Below are 17,610 nucleotides of genomic sequence, written 5' to 3'. Positions count from 1 at the left end.
TATGACTTTTTTGAAGGGTAGTTTTTTTTTTTCTATCGTCTAAAAAACAATTCTCTATGTCCTCAGATACTTAATTTAATTTTAAAAAAAAAGACTACTTCACAGTACAAAGAAAATGGAGATTCCTCAATGACATTTTCCCTTTAAAAGACATTTTAAAGTAATCATAAAAGGTGATGTAGAAGAAAATGCTTTTCTCTAGGGTACATCATATACGAATAAGCTTACCTAAAATGGTTCCAATTTCTCCACTGCAGCCACCGTAATTCAAGATTATCTGTGGTAAATTTAAACTGCTTGTTCAGCCTTAAAACAAATTTTAATTTACCTGAGGCTTCACACTAGGCCCAGTTCACTTTAAGTCGGACCCACTTTGACCCCGACTCAGCCCAGTTTTGAAGTCGGATTCAGTCTGACTCCGGAAGCGGCGGGGTTTCTAAGTTGGACCCAGTCTGATCCCGGAAGCAGTCTGACGTTTTAGTCAGACCCAGTCAGACTCCGGTTGTTTCCGGACCCAGCCCGGAAAAAGAAGTGCTCAAATAGAGTCTGAAAGCTCATAATGTAAAAGCTGCAGAGCTAAAATCTGGTATCTGAGAGTTATTTATCCACCAGCTCCGAGGCAGCGAGAAAGAGAGGAACTTAAGCGGCTTAAAGGTACCTCAGCCTGGTTGCTCATTGCTCCTGGGGACCCTCAGGGGCCTCTTTGGTCCCTTCTTTTAAAACCAGAGGTGTTAAGAGATAAACTGAGGTATATTTTAAAATTTGAGAATTTTTTTGAGCAAAAATCTATTTGACTCAGCAGTGCTAAACCTGAAGTGGTTACTAGCACTCCAGCTGACAGGAGCTCGGAGAGCGACTTTTTTTTTTTTTTGCGGTACGCGGGCCTCTCACTGCTGCTGCCTCTCCCATCGCGGAGCACAGGCTCCGGACGCGCAGGCTCAGCGGCCACGGCTCACGGGCCCAGCCGCTCCGCGGCATGTGGGATCCTCCTGGACCGGGGCACGAGCCCGTGTCCCTTGCATCGGCAGGCGGACTCCCAACCACTGCGCCACCAGGGAAGCCCCGAGAGCGACTTTTATAGAGAGAAGATAGAAGCAAAGTAAGAAAATTGTTGATTGGCTACAGCTTGTAGCCTCGTTGGCCTTTGGACTTGGTTTTCCTTAGCGTTTTGATGTCGTAACGTTGAGGCATTTACAGGCTTAATTTCGTTTTGGTTACAGTAGGCAGCCAAGGTATTAGAGCCACATCAGTGAATGGCCTCCCTGTTTAATTAATATAACAGAGCAAATTTAACATCAGTTCCCCATCACTGACTTTCAAAGCAGGATTCAGATTTTGCTTTATGCAACTCTAGTCTAAATAAATTTATAGCAAACAGCAGAGGTAAAAGCATTTTGAACTTCTGGACATAGGTGATGATAGTGGCTATATTTTATTTTTTGTTTTCTGAATTTGGTCATCTTTCAAGAAAGAAAAAATGAAAACAAAACAAAACACCAAAACACAGTACTTTTATTATAATTGTCTTATGTCATAATTGTGACTGTGAGTGAAATTGAAAAAAATTATTTAAAATTTTACTCTTAACTAGCTCATTTTACAGGAATAGAAAATCTCACCAAATTAATAGAGGGCAAAGGGTGAGATATATTTTTAAAACTGCTACTATTAATGTGCCAATATTAGTAATTCAATTTTTAATAAGAAATTCCATATATAAGCTCTGTATGGTAGCAGTCAAAATGATTCTAATGAAGTAAGCAATGATTCTTCTCAAAAAGTATAACTTACCCCTGACCCATACATATGAATCAGTTGTTATCTTTAATTTTATAATTGCTTTTACATAATAAAACAGTGTCTTAATATCCATAATGAACACTCGCTGTGACTGTTGAGGGTAACTTTGATTCATATTCATATTTGAAAGTCTTTTGGAGTTATATCTACATATATGTTCCAAACAAACTGCTATTTCATTGTTGGCCCCATAATGGAAAGTTCGAATGAGACTCTCTTGTTCATCTTTTAAACTACAGAAAAACTAGGAATTCACAAAGTAGAATCTTGTTAACTTCTTGCTAACTTTTATAAATTGAGTGGTCAGTTTAGGTATAACAGTTTTTCACCAAAATAGACAGCTTTATAATAAAAGAAAAGGACTGATTCTCTTACGTTCATTAAAAGGAAAGAAGAAACATGACTACAACTGTCTAAGGAATATAATACATAAATGTAGAAACAGTTGTTAAACAAATCACACAGTTACTATCTATTTATATTTTTTCTTTGCTCTCTCTTTTACTTTCTATCTTATTTCTCTTGATATTGCTATATTTATGTCATAAATTTTTATTAATAGAAAAGACCACTGTTATGATGAATATTCTATTAATTCATTGAACACTACTTTTTTAGTAAATTATGCATTATATACATCTTACCATAGCATTAATTTTTAATTTTCTTCTTCTTATTTTTATAAACTATACTTTTAGTCTCTGTATGCCCAAATTGCTTCACCAAACCCTGACTGATAAAGACTAGGATATCTCCAAGTTTTCAGAAACAGGATGAACATAATGTCAAATACAAAATAATGATAACTATAATAAATATCTGTCATTATAAAATAATATGACAAATATATAAAATATATGACAGTATGTAAGTATATAAAATATTAACAGTGTATGTGCTTATTGATTTAAGAAAAACTTAAAAATGCATCTATTCAGTCAAACATTATAAACATTTTAGGGCTTTTAAAAATGCGTAGTTAACATTCTTTTATCCCATATCTTTTTACCACATTGTACAGTAGAAGAGGAATCATTTTGGAGAAGGATACAAACCTTTTTGAAATAATGAGTAAATATTCACCTAAGCCATCATAATGAGACTCCTCAGAAGAGAGGGTATATAAATGTTGGTGTCCTTAGTATATTATTCATAATCAAAACTGTTAGGGTGGATAATATCATCTAAGTAGAGAGATTAACCTGAAGAGAAATGATGATTTTGGATAAAGTTCTAAGGAATTCTTCCATGTGTGGTTAGGTAAAGGAGGAGGAGTCTTTAAGGAGACAGAGAAGGAAAACCTGTAGGGATAGGAAAAAAATTAGAAAATTGTGGTGTCCTAAAAGTCAAGAAAAAACTCAAGAATGAGGAAATGGAGCAGTAAGAGCCAAAATTTACTCAACATTGAAAAAGTTATTGTCAACTACCTGGAAAATGGTACAAAACTGAAAACCATGAGGGTTGCAATCAAGTGGACAAAATAGGTACTAAAATAAGGAAATAATATTCTGATCAGTTGATATATTAAAATGTAGGGTGCCTTTAAAATTGTCACAAGGATGAAATATTATAAAATTTTTATGTTTAAAATTTTTAAATATTTGGAGAAGATCTAAATCTCTTGAAATCATTCCTTGGGTTTGGTGATGTGATGTTGATTGATTATATTCATGAAAATGGTTTCAATAAAATGGTAGGATTTAACTTTCATAGGAGGGGGATTGCAGAATAAAAGAGAATAAATGGGAGATAAGCGTGTAGAATTTATAAAAAAATTTGTGAAGAGAAGGAGATAATTAAAAAATAGTATCATCAGTGGTCTGAAATTCCTAATAAGCTTGTAAAACATATAGTAAGGATAATAGATTGAGTATATTAAAAGATCATGATACTTGAGATGTCAGAATGAGTGGAGGAGGTGGTCCTCTGAGGCATAGAGATGATGGACTTGAGAATTGGTTATGAATTCTTGTGGAAAAAGAAATTATGGGAGGTTGATTTAGGATCTTGGACAGAGACTATAGGCAAGTGCCAAAGTCTGAAGTGAATGTGTATGTGTGTCGAGGGGGGTGGGGGAAGGTATTGGATGATAGTAGTGGTGATGCAAGAGATTAAAGATAAAACTTGGGCACATAAAAAACAAAAATACTTTAGGAAAATATACTTTATTTATTCTCTTGTGATAGTAATATTTTCTAAGTCACTTGCTCTGTATGAGATTTGGCCTTCCTAAAGACAACAGGGCATAGTATTCCATTTTCTCCACAAATAAAAATAATTGCACAGAGATAACACCCACCAGGAAGACACATTATAGATCACACGGTGGTTAAAGATTATCTCTGATTCATTGTATGAGTAGTAGATACTCTTTGCTAAATTGGGTATTAGACAAAGCCAGAGTTAAGAGTAAATGCTTAGTTGGAAATATATTGCTTCTAAAGAAATATACTCATTTAATCTTCATCTCTATTTGAGAAGTGTTAGAAAAAGCAACAATTATTTAAAAAACCACCATGGTGTTACCTTTTTATCTCAAGATCATCCTAATTATGGTTCAGATATTGAGCAATATTCAGTGGCTGTCATCACTACACTTTGAGCACTGAGACTGCAGAAGGCAGATAAAAAGCTCATAAACTGGGCTTCCCTGGTGGCGCAGTGGTTGAGAGTCCGCCTGCCGATGCATGGGACGTGGGTTCGTGCCCCGGTCCGGGAAGATCCCACATGCCGCGGAGCGGCTGGGCCCGTGAGCCATGGGCGCTGGGCCTGCGCATCCGGAGCCTGTGCTCTGCAACGGGAGAGGCAGCAGCAGTGAGAGGCCTGCGTACCGCAAAAAAAAAAAAAAAAAAAAAAAAAAAGCTCATAATCCTTCTATTAGACACACTGTACAGTTTTATTGCAACATAAATACATTTTGTCATTTCTGATTTTTTAAAAATATCTTTTTTCTTCCCAAACTGACAACCATTAATAAATTTTTAAATGAAGAAACATGTTCTACTATTTTATACTATCATTAATTTTTCAAAGAAATGCCAGAGAGCATAATATTGTACATATACATGGTTTACCAACCAGCTTAAGATATAATGCGCACAACATATTGAAGCTCCTTTAAAACTCCCTAACTCATGTCCTTTCCTCTTCATTCCTCCTTCCACAAAGGATAGTATTATTACATTTTCATATGTGTTCTCAAACTTTTAATACATATGTGTGTATCCACAAACATTTTATATTTTTGCATTGTAGATTTTAAAGGTAAATACTTTATAACAAATAGTTTTGTATAATTTGTTTTTTCAGTTCATTAGTTTATGACATTCATCTGTGTTGATAGTATAACTCAAGTTAATAGTTTTCATTAATTATTAGTATTTTGTTATACAGTTTACCCTTGAACAATGTTAGAGTTGGGGCACTGACTCCCCACACTGTTGAAAATCTTCATATAACTTTTGACTCCCCCAAAACTTTACTAATAGCCTACTGTTGACTGAAAGCCTCACTGATAACATAAGCAGTCAATTAACACATATTTTGTATGTTATATGTATTATGTACTGTATTCTTATAATAAAGTAGGCTAGATAAGAGAAAATGTTATTAAGACAATCATAAGAGAAAATGCATTTATAGTACTGTGTTGTATTTATCGATACCCTAAGTTTACATCATCTGTTTACAAAATGAATTGTCTATCAATACCTATATCAAATTGTCTTATATGATACAAAATAATATATATCTTATTTGTATTATTAACACTAGACATCAAAAATGAAAAGATAAAGTGAGAAAGAAATTCGTATTTATTTACAGGTATAACGATTCATGCATTGATAACAAAGAAGAAGCAATATGCTTTCTTTATGGTCACCTAGCCTATGTGCTAATGAATAAATCATTGAACATGTTTATGCCATTCAGTATTAATCATATTCATAATACAGTCTTGGAAACGTTGTTTCATTTCCTTAAAAAAAGTGCTTACTTGCGATGATAGGCTGGTATGTAGTTTCTCCAATTATGAGAGAGGAGCATATGCTACAGTAATACAATTCTTTGAAAACAAAGCAAAACAGTAAGAAAACTAAGATATTATTAGTTTTATATTAAATATCACTTACTTTATGCCTGTGCAGGATAGGCTATCCTCTTCAATACAAGTCTTGTATACAATGTTCTACACGATGAAAACTTAGGTAATGCTGTTGGTGATGATGCAGAGATGTCTCATACATTTTTTGCTGTACAGTTATTAGATCTTCATACAAAGACACACACATACACAACAGATAGGTTTATTAACTGTGTGGCATCATGATTATTTACTATTTATTATGTGGAAGTGGATCATCATAAAGATCTTTATTCCCATTGACTTCATGTTGAGTAGGTTAAGGAGATGGAGCAAGAAGATGGGTTGGTCTTGATGTCTCAGGGCTGGCAGAGGCAGAACTGGTGGAAAAGGTGGAAGGAGAGTCAGGAGAGGCAGACACACTCACTGTAACTTTATGGAAATACATTGTAATTTCTGTCTGACTTTTTTGTTTTTTTTCATTTGTCTAAAAATATTTCTATAGGTACCTATTCCTCTTCCACTGTTTGCTTTAGTTTTAGTGCCCATATCATAGAAGGGTCCATGTTATAAAAGAAGTCAAAAACAGTCTTGAAAAGTCAGAACCCTTTTGCAAGATTGTCTAATGTCAATTTGTTTCCTGGCACTGCTTCTTCTACATGTTCTTCCTCCTTGTCTGGCACTGGTTCAGAACACTCACCACCATCATGTTGTCATCTGTTAATTTCTCTGTTGTGGTGTCTGTTAGCTTTTGAATTTCTCCAAGATCCTTCACCTCCCACCTTTTTTGTCATGTCCACAATCTCTCTCATGATTTTCTTGATTGGCTCTTTCAGAATTCTGTGAAGCCTGCCCAACATCTAGACAGTTTTCTTTGATAGGAATATATTGTTTTGGACTTGATGGCTTTCACGGCTTTTACTGTAACAACGATGGCATCTTCAATGTTGTAATCTTTCCAGACTTTCCTGATGTTCTCTCTATTGGGATTTTTTTCCACAGCATTGACAATCCTCTCCACAGAATGCTGTGTAATGAGCCTTAAATGTCCTTATGGCCCCCTGATCTAGAGGCTGAATTAGCAATGTTGTGTTTGGGGGCAAGTAGACTACTTCAGTGTCCCTGGTGTTGACCTCATGGAGTTCTAGGTGGCCAGGGGCATTGTCCACTATCAAAAGAACTTTAAAAGGCAGTCCCTTACCGGCAAGGTACTTCCTGACTTCAGGGACAAAGTATCAATGGAACCAATCCAGGAAAAGTGTTCTCATTGTCCAGGCGTTCTTGTTGTACAACCAAAAGACTGGCAGCTGGTGTTTTTCTTTTCCCTTCAAGGCTCAGGGTTAGCAGCTTTATAGCTAAAGGCAGTTCTGATCATAAACCCAATTGCATTTTCACAAAACAGTAGAGTTAGTCTAGTCCTTCCTGCCTTAAATCCTGGTGTTTGATTCTCCTCCTTACTAATAAATGTACTTTGTGGCTTTTGTTTATTTATTTTCCAGATAGGGCACTTTTGTCTGCATTAAAAACTTGTTGAGGCAGATATTTTTTCTCCTCAGTGATTTTCTTAATGATGTCTGGAAACCTGTCTACTTACTACCTCTTGGTTGGCAGAAACTGCTTCTCCTGTTATCTTGACATTTTTTTAAGCCAAACCTCTTTCCAAAATCATCAAACCATCCTTTGCTGATTATCCATCTTTTGATCCCTCACCTTGCTTGTGTTTTAAGTTGCCATATGACTTCACTTTTTCTCGAATCATATTAGAGTCTATAGGTATCCTGCACCCACAGAAAATCTGCACTCAATACAAGAGTAAAAGGTATTTCACAAAAAAAGTAGAAGGTTTTTGTGCCTGCTGGTGTACCTGCAGTGACTAGTTCACACATTTCCTTTCCTTTTACAATGGTCCTTATGCTGATTGTTTTTATCTTGAAATGGCAGGCAACTACAGCTGAAAACCTCAATCTTTAGTTCATTTCAAGCAAGTTAACTTTTTCTTGTAACATCATGACTTTTCTCTGCTTCTTAGGAGCACTTCCAGCATCACTAATGGCACTTTGTGTGGGTTCCGTGGTGTTATTCAGGGTTTACTATATTGCATTAAACACGATGAAAAATACACAAGAATCTTGAGAGGTCACTTTTTACTGCAATACACAGTTTACTGGAGAGGCGAACTGCTCACATGGAGATTCATCACGCAGTGTTTTAAGCTGACACAACACTTGAGTTCAGCCCAATAGCAACAGATGATGGCTTCGAAATTATTACAGTACAGTATGTACTACAGTTAATTTTATGCAGTTATGGTGTAATACTGCATCTTTATACTTCTCTTGACTGTGAAAGGTGCTATGTATGGTCTGTAAGGATATGCATAAGTTTTGATAAATTTTAACTTTTATAAGGATATGCATAAGTTTTGATAAATTTTAACTTTTAAAATAGATTTGTATATATTTTTGGTAGTAAATGATAAGATAGACTAGTATCTACATATATTTTATTCATTCATGACATACCTAACTTTTTCTTAATTTTAAAAATACTTCTAGGCTACACAGTTTGTGAGTTTTTTCAAATTGTTACAAGCCTCTAAAAACTTTCCAATATATTTATTGAAAAAAATCTGCATATACTTGGAACCACGAAGTTCAAACGTGTTATTCAAGGATCAGCTGTACTGTTCAACCATGATTCCATTATACATTTTTCTGGCAATGGACATTTGGGTTGTTTCCAATTTTTTCAGTTCTGTAAACAGTGTTGCCATAATATTATTATAGGTGCCTACTTCAGCACATCTGCAGATGTACCTGTTAAAAATATATAAAAGGAAAGAATTTCTGCATTGTGGAGAAGGTGCAATCATCTTTATTAAAACACCAACATGCCTATTTTTCTTTGGGCTGCTTGCTAATAATAACAATACTACTAATAATTTATTATTATAAATAATATAAATAGAATTTATGAATATAACATGCATTATTATAATATATAAAAATATAAAATGAATATAAAATTATAATAAATTTTATATAAAATATATATTTTTATTATATAAAAATAAGTGTCCATTGATAGATGAATAGAGAAAGATGTGTCTGTGTGTGTATATATGAATATATATATGAATATTACTAAGCCATAAAAGGAATGAAATCTTGCCACTTGGAACAACATGAATGGACCTAGAGGGTATAATGCTAAGTGAAATAACTCAGACAGAGAAAAATGAATACTGTGTGATTGATTGCACTGATATGTGGGATCTAAAAAAACAAAACAAATGAACAAACATAACAAGAGAAAAAAACAGACTCATAGATATTGAGAACAAACAGGCAGTAGCCAGAGCTGAGGGGGCTGGGGGATTGGTGAAATAGGTGGGAAAAAATAAGAAGTACAAACTTCCAGTTACAAAACAAATGAGTCATGGGGATAAAATGTACAGCATGGGGAATAAATTGAAAGTATTATATAATAATATCATTATTAGTAGCAGCTTGTGGTTTTTTAATAAAGATATTCTGAATACCAAGCCTTTTCATGTATATAGCAAGATTCTTCTCCTAGTTTGTTTCTCCTCATTTTTTTTGTTTTTTATTTATAGAATCAGATTTTTTCATTTTAACATGGTCATATTTATGTTCTTGTTTTTGTTTTTGAGTCTTCTTTAAATATCCTTTGGAAACTAAAATTTAAAAAAATTATACACAAATGTTATATTTTGCTTGATATATTTTAGCCTTGAATTTATCTGGAACTAATTTTGAATGGTCTAAAGAATTTGTTTTTTTATAGAGTAAACTAAGCCCCCCTTTTTTTTTTCAAAAAGCTTGAACTACACCCCCATCCTGATTGTCAAAACCATCTGTACTATATAGCAAATATTCTTTCCACTTTGAGCCAAATTCTAGTCTTTCTACTTTGATCATTTGGCATCTTTTTTTATCCTAGTGTAACACAACACTTTCCTAATAACTCAAATTCGTTAATGTTTTGACATTGACTAAGGTAATAATTATGAACAAGACTGGAGCCAAAATGTCCAGGTTCAAATTCAGTCTCTACCACTATATAAAAATGGACAAATTATCTATTTTTGCCATGCCTCTGTTTGCTCAGCTATAAAATGGAAATTATATTACTTATATAATTGTCATGGTGATTAAACAATATTTTAAACATAAGCATTTAAAAATAATGTTGGCAGGTAGAAAGTACTATGTAAGTGTAAGCATTATCAATATTATTTTTGATATAGCAAATCCCTTTACTTCTGCCTCCAAAAATTTTGGTTCTTGTCTATTCCATATATATAGAAGTACATATGGAATAGACAAGGGCCCTGTTGGGGTCCCAGAACCCCTGGGACAGCATGGGGAGCCCCTGGCTCCTGGCCCCCCAGACTCCCACCCCATGGCAAGCAGCCATGCCCGGGAGCCCTCAGCTTAGTGCTGTTTGGCCACTTCCCTCTCTGCTGGCCCTAGAGCATGGTGAGCCCAGCGGCCCGGAGCTGCAGGATAGGGCTGGATGTCTCTCTCCGAGGTGTTGCTATTGGGAGGGCAGCCTCCCCAAGCTGCAGAATCCCGGGATCCTGTTGCAACCTTGGGAATCGCGTTCGCTGGTCTGGCCTATTCCACATATATTTTAGCATGAGCTTTTTAAGTTTCGTGAGTATAACCAGTTGGTACTGTAAATGTAATTACACTAATTTTATAGGTGAATTTGGAGAGAAACGGTGGGTGTATGATACAAAATGTTCCCATATCTTATATGGTACACCTCTCCTTCTTCCCATTCTTTCTCCTCCTTTTTCTCCTCTTTCTTTTTCTTCTCTTCTGTAATGTCTTTTCATAAAATTTTATATTTTTTTTCAAAAATATACTACACAGCTTTGTTAGCTGTAGTCATAAAAATGTAATGTTTTTATTTTTTTAAGTCCTATTTTCTTCAATTATGTTGCTTCTATTTTTGTTTCTGGTATATTGGAAAATAATTCATTTTGTATGTTGATTTTATAATTTATTGCATATTGACCTAATAAACTCAAATACTTTGTCTAGAAAGTCTATTTAATTTTCTGTGGGAATAATGAAAATAGCTGTAAGTGATGTTTCTATTTCAATAGCTTATAATTTTTATTTATTTTCCTTATCCTTTTGCTTTACTTAAGCCTTCAAATAAAATATTCAAAAGCAGTAATGAAAACACTCAATGATGCTTTTTTCTTTTTATTTAAAAATAAACTATTGTTTAATGATGGACTTTTGGGAGATATACTTTATTCAATTTGTAAATCTCAGGTTTATTCTTAGTTTGCTAAACTTTCTTCTTTTTCATAAAAATACAATAGGTACTGAATTTTCTAATTGCATTATGATATCTCTTTGAGACATAAATGATTTAAAGTATTACTTTTCTACATGTTTGCTTTTGAAATTTTTCAGAGCTAACTTATTATATTTTTTTAATTAATGGAATTTTGATCACAAAAGGTAGTCTATATATTAAGTCTTTGAAAATTGCTAAATCTTTCTTCAATGCTTAGAATGTGGCCTTTTTTTTTTAATGAGTAGGTTTATGGTTAATTTGTTGGCATCTTGTTGAATTCTGCTCATTTTTCTTTATATATTTTGACTATAAAATTAATTTTTTACATTTGTTAAAAAATCGAGAGATTTATTAGAGTTTATCATATGATAATAGAATACATAATACATGCCACAAATTATATATGTTATTATAATATGATGACTCTCTGCTTGAAAGTATATTTTGTCTAACAGTAATCTGGCTATACCATTTGTTTTCATTGCTATTTGATTAGTATAATTTTCTTTTGTGTTTCTAGTTGCAGTCATTTTTTAACATTATGATTATGTTTATAAGTAGTGCAAAGTTGATTTCTGTTTCTTTTTATTTACTCCTATGACTTTTGTCTTTTAACTGGACAATTTAAGCCATTTACATGTATCACAATTATGAATGCTTTTGACTTGTTGCTAAAATTTTATTGTTCTATTATTTTTCTTAATCTCTTTTGTTGCCTTCTTTGTATTTAATAAATGTTTCCTTTTTTCCCCTCTAATGGTCTTAAAACTACATACTCTATTTTTAAGTTTTTATGCTTAACATATATATATATGTTTAGCATATATTTATATGTTTAGCATATATATATAGGTTAAGCATAAAACATATATATATGTGTTGACATAGTGTATGTGTGTATGTGCATACATACACAGACACACGCACATACATACATGTACACATTCACCACCACCATTAGTCTTAAGAAGTATATAAGGCTATTAGAACTTCTCAGAACTAAGAATTTTTGCTTTACATGTTATTGTTGTCTAATATTTTACTTATGACTTATATTTCACTCTCAACATGTATTGGATATTATTAGTGTTTTGTAGTTACTATGTTTAAACTACATACATATTTATCAATTCCTTTGCTCACTATTTCTTCTTTTTAAAATTTTTTTATTGAAGTACAGTTGATTTACAATGTTTCAGGTGTACAGCAAAGTGATTTAGTTATATACATATGTATCTCTATTCTTTTTCAGATTCTTTTCCAGTCACTATGTCTTCTTATGTTTCATCCCTTCTTTCTTTTCTTTATATTATTTTACTTTGTATTTCCTAAAGCAAATTCTTTAGACATTTATTTAGTAAGTATTCATAAGTGGAAAACTGTATCAATATTTATCTAAATTCTCTTTATTTTACCTTTTTTATTAAATAAAAATTAAATATCTATAAAAGTATGGATGGGCAGTTATATTGTCTCTGTATTATTAAGGGCTTTTTCCCTCTGTTCTTATTATTCTGCTCTTGTCTATAGTCTGTTCTTGTGATTGACAGTCTGCTGTCAGTCTGATCATCATAATTTCTACTTAAATTGCCTTTCCTTTGTGGCTGATTTAAAATCTTCTTTTTAAAGAGGAATTTTTAAAGATGGTGACACAGGAGGTTCCTGTACTCCATTCCTCCCACAAACATTAAACATACAGCCATACATGGAGCACTTCTCTCTGAAAGAAAGCCAGAAACTAACTGAGTGACTTCTACACATTCGATGAACAAGAAAAGACCCATATCAAAAGAGGTAGGAAAGTCTGGGTTTTCCAGACAAGTAAAAGCTGAAAGAGTTCATCACCACTAGACTGGCCTTATAGGAAATATTAAAGGGACTGCTTCAAGATGAAGCAAAAGAACACTAATTAGTAAAAGGAAAACATATGAAAGAATAAATCTCACTGGTAAAAGAATAAATCTCACATAGTTAAATTCAGAGTATTCTAATGCCAAAATGGTGGTGGGTAAGTCACTCATAAATCTAATAAGAAGTTTAAAAGACAAAAGTAGTAAAAATAACTATACAATAATCTGTTAATGCATACACAAATTAAAAAGATGTAAATTGTGACACTGAAAACATAAAACATGGGTGAACAGTGGTAAAAATACAGAACTTCAGTATGCACTTGAACTTAAGTAGTTATCAGATTAAAATAAGCTATTATATTTATAAATAGTTTTATGTAAACTTCATGGTAACCACAAAGCAAAAATCTGTAGTAAATACACAAAAGAGAAAGAGAAGGAAATCCAAGAATGCCACAGATTAGTGATGTGTGATGAAATCATCAAATCACAAAGGAAAAAAATCAAGAAAAGGAGAAAGTAACAAAGGAATTACATAACAGCCAGAAAACAATTAATAAAATGTCAATAGCACGTCCATACCTACCTATAAACACTTTAAGTAAATGGACTAAATTCTCCAATCAAAAGACATAGAGCCTCCTTCAAGAGTCAAGAAAAATCTCAAACACTAACTTTATACTGCAAGGAACTAGTAAAAGAAGGACAAATGAAGCCCAGAATTACTAGGAGGAAAGAAATTACAAAGATCACAGTGGAAGTAAGTTAAAAAGAGACTAAAAAGACAATAGAAAAGATCAATGAAACTAAGAGCTGGTTCTTTGAAAAGATAAACAAAATTGACAAACCTTTGGTTACATTCATCAAGACTAAATGAGAGAGGACTCAAAATCAGAAATGGAACAGATGTTAAGAACTAAATAGACATTTTTCCAAAGAAGACATTCCAAAGAAAAGTTACATGAAAAGGTGTTCAATATCACTAATCATCAGGGAAACAAATCAAAATCACATGATGCCTGTTAAAATGACTATAAAAACCGCAAGAGATAACAAGTGTCAGCAAGGATGATAAGAGAAGGGAATGCTTGTGCACTGTAGGTGGGAATATAAGTTGGTGCAGCCACTATGGAAAGCATTATGCAGGTTCTTTAAAAATTTTTAATTAGAACTACCTTATGATCTATCAATTCAATTTCTGAAAACAGGATCTTGAGGATATATCTGTATTTCCATTGTCTTACAGCATTATTTACAATAAGCAAGATATGTAAACAACCTATGTGTTAAGGGATGGCTAGACAAAAAGATTTGGTATATATATCCAATGGAATATTATCCAGCCATGAGAAAGAAGGAAATCCTGCCATTTGTGACAACATGGTTGGATCTTGAGTGCATTATGCCACGTGAAATAAGTTAGACAAATACTGTGTTATATCACTTATATGTGGAATATAAAAGCCAAACTCATATAAACAGAGGCTAGCATGGTTACCAGGGATTTGGGGGGTGTGGGAAATTGGAAGATGTTGCTCAAAGAGCAGAAATTTCCAGTTAAAAGATGAATAAGTTCTGGGGTTCTAAAGTACAGCATGGTCATTATAGTTAGTAACACTGTGTTATATACTTGAAATTTGAAAATAAAATGCACTTGACCTTTGAGCAGCCTGGGTCTTGGGGGGACCGACCCTCCATGCAGTCAAAATCCATGTAAAACTTAAGTTGGCCTTTCATATACATGGTTACTTTGTATCCATAGTTCCATATCCACAGATTCAACCAACGTCAGATCATATAGCGCTGTAGTATTTACTATTGAAAAAATCTTTGTATAAGTGGACCCATGCAGTTCAAACCTGTGTTGTTCAAGGGGCAACTGTAAAATCTTTTTGTTTTTGGCACCTTAAATGTTTATTTCCACTTATATAAATATTCATTATATATTCTTTATGCCTTTTAATATCTTGACACATCTTTCATTAATTCTGGAAAATTATCGCCTGTTATCTCTCTGAATACTGTCTCTTCTCCATTTTCTTGTCTGTTTCTCTAAAACTGCTATTAGCATTCTTAAATCTTTTCTGTCTCCTTTCCATGTTTTCTAATGTTTATTTGCTGTTGATCTTCCATCTCTGCCAATCTAGGTAATTTCTTCTGTTTTATTTTGAGCTTACTAAAGTTTTCTTTAGCTGTATCTAAACTGTTTTTCTGATACAATGACTATACAATTTCAGTAATTGTATTTGTAATTTCAAGAACTTCTATTTGATATTTAAATAATATACTTCATAATTTGGGGGGACTTGTTCTATTTTCTTCCTTTTCATATTTTAATTTTTATCTTTATCCACTAATTTTTAAATATATATTTTATACTCTATATTCCAAAATCCTAATCTAAAAATTCTGGGAGTCTATGTCTTCTCAGTCTTTCACTATACCATATTCATTTTTGTGTTGACTAATTTTATATTGTGTGTTAATATCTGTTAAGCTTTATACATAGGAATTTTGTGCAGTCCTAGTTGAGGGTCATTGTACAAATAAGTTGTCTTTGCTTTTGGTTGGTATTCCAAGGATCTTCAAAGCTATAAACTCACGAAAATGTAGATGTTTAGTTACAATTTCATGGGTAGATATTTTCCAACTGGAGTTCAGGTTAAACATGATTTTTCTGTTTATATTCCTCTACTGGCAGTAGATATCTCTCTGCCAGCATTATTCTGGCATTTTAGTTCTGACTTCCCACTTTCATGGACCCCCTGCCAAGGCTTCAAGTCCTCTACTGATGCAGCCATTAATATCCAAATTCTTGAACACAAAGGTTGGGGGAAATTCTGAAGTTAACTACACATTTACTTGTTGGTTTTTTAAAAATTTATTTATTTATGACTGCATTGGGTCTTTGTTGCTGAGCATGGACTTTCTGTAGTTGGGGCAAGCAGGGGCTACTCTTCATTGCGGTGTGTGGGCTTCTCATTGTGGTGGCTTCTCTTGTTGTGGAGCACAGGCTCCAGGGGCGTGGGCTTCAGTAGTTGTGGCATGTGGTCTCAGTAGTTGTGGCTCGCAGGCTTAGCACAGGCTCAGTAGTTGTGGCTCACGGGCTTAGCTTCCCCGTGGCAAGTGGGATCTTCCCAGACCAGGGCTCAAACCCATGTCCCCTGCACTGGCAGGCGGATTCTTAACCACTGTGCCACCATGGAAGTCCCTACACATTTACTTCTAATTAACCACTTTAGTCTTTGCTTTCTTTTCATTTTAGTATGTAGAGACTTTCTTTACTTTCTTGTGAGCTAACTCATATAACTGAGGGAATATTTATAATATTTTAAACCAGCATTCCTAAAGTGTCTTTTATGAGGAAGTTATTTGAATTATTTATTCTGTCATATCATTTAACAGTCTCTCTCAATTAATGTGTGTGTGTGTGTGTTTGTGTAATTGAACATTTTAACTGATCAATAGGACCAGTGTTGACTTAACTGTTGGAAAAAGAATTACCACAGCTCATACATGCTAATATGCATTATTTGCTGAGAGCACACGTAGAAGATATATGTGCTACATACAAGATACACTTTTTCCCCAATTTATGCTTTGTAAAGGACATACAAGTATAATGCCTTCTTCCTTTAAAAATGATTATGCAGGGCTTCCCTGGTGGCGCAGTGGTTGAGAGTACGCCTGCCGATGCAGGGGACACAGGTTCATGCCCCGGTCCTGGAAGATCCTACATGCCGCGGAGTGGCTGGGCCTGTGAGCCATGGCCGCTGAGCCTGCGCGTCCGGAGCCTGTGCTCCGCAGCGGGAGAGGCCACAACAGTGAGAGGCCCATGTACCGCAAAAAAAAAAAAAAAATGATTATGCAGTAAAAAATTTAGAATTTGTAGTGGCTAAAGTAGGTGAAAAAAGACAAATGGGCTTCAAATGTCATTTTGAATTTTACTTAAGTTATTTTAAAGATTGTGTCAATTTAGGAAAGAGCTCCTCATGGATTCTTAAAGAAGCCTTCGGGAAGTAGGCACTGACTATACACAGAACACCACCTGTAAAACTGAGACAAAAAGATTACCCCATTTCAACTCTAGAAAGAGGAATATTAATAAAAGCCTTTTATGGATAGTACAAAAATGAGCATTTGAACTCTTCTACAATGTCAAAAATCTTTTTCTTAATGGAAAGCATAAACTAAATGAGAGAAAAAATAATATGGCAAAGATTAATATCTTACAATGACTATACAAAATTTCCCTGAGTGCTCCTTTATTTCTTTTCCATTTTATTTTATTTTATTTCTTTTGCTCCTAAATCACTAATCACCAAATTTTCAAAAGGCACAGTCAATACTGAAGTCATTTACTAACCTGATAGTCTGAGTATCATATGCCACATTACATAACTCTGTATGCCAGTATAATCAAAATCTTAATGAAACTGAATTAAGCTGTCTGTGCTATGGCTCTTCAGGTATCTTGTCTCTTTATTATACAAGTCAATCTCATTTGTTAAGCCCTTTATAAATTTGAACTAA

This window comes from Mesoplodon bidens (genome assembly GCF_964165515.1).
Source record: "Mesoplodon bidens genome assembly, chromosome: 4".
Taxonomy (NCBI): domain Eukaryota; kingdom Metazoa; phylum Chordata; class Mammalia; order Artiodactyla; family Ziphiidae; genus Mesoplodon; species Mesoplodon bidens.
Note: the sequence above shows the minus strand (reverse complement) of the source record.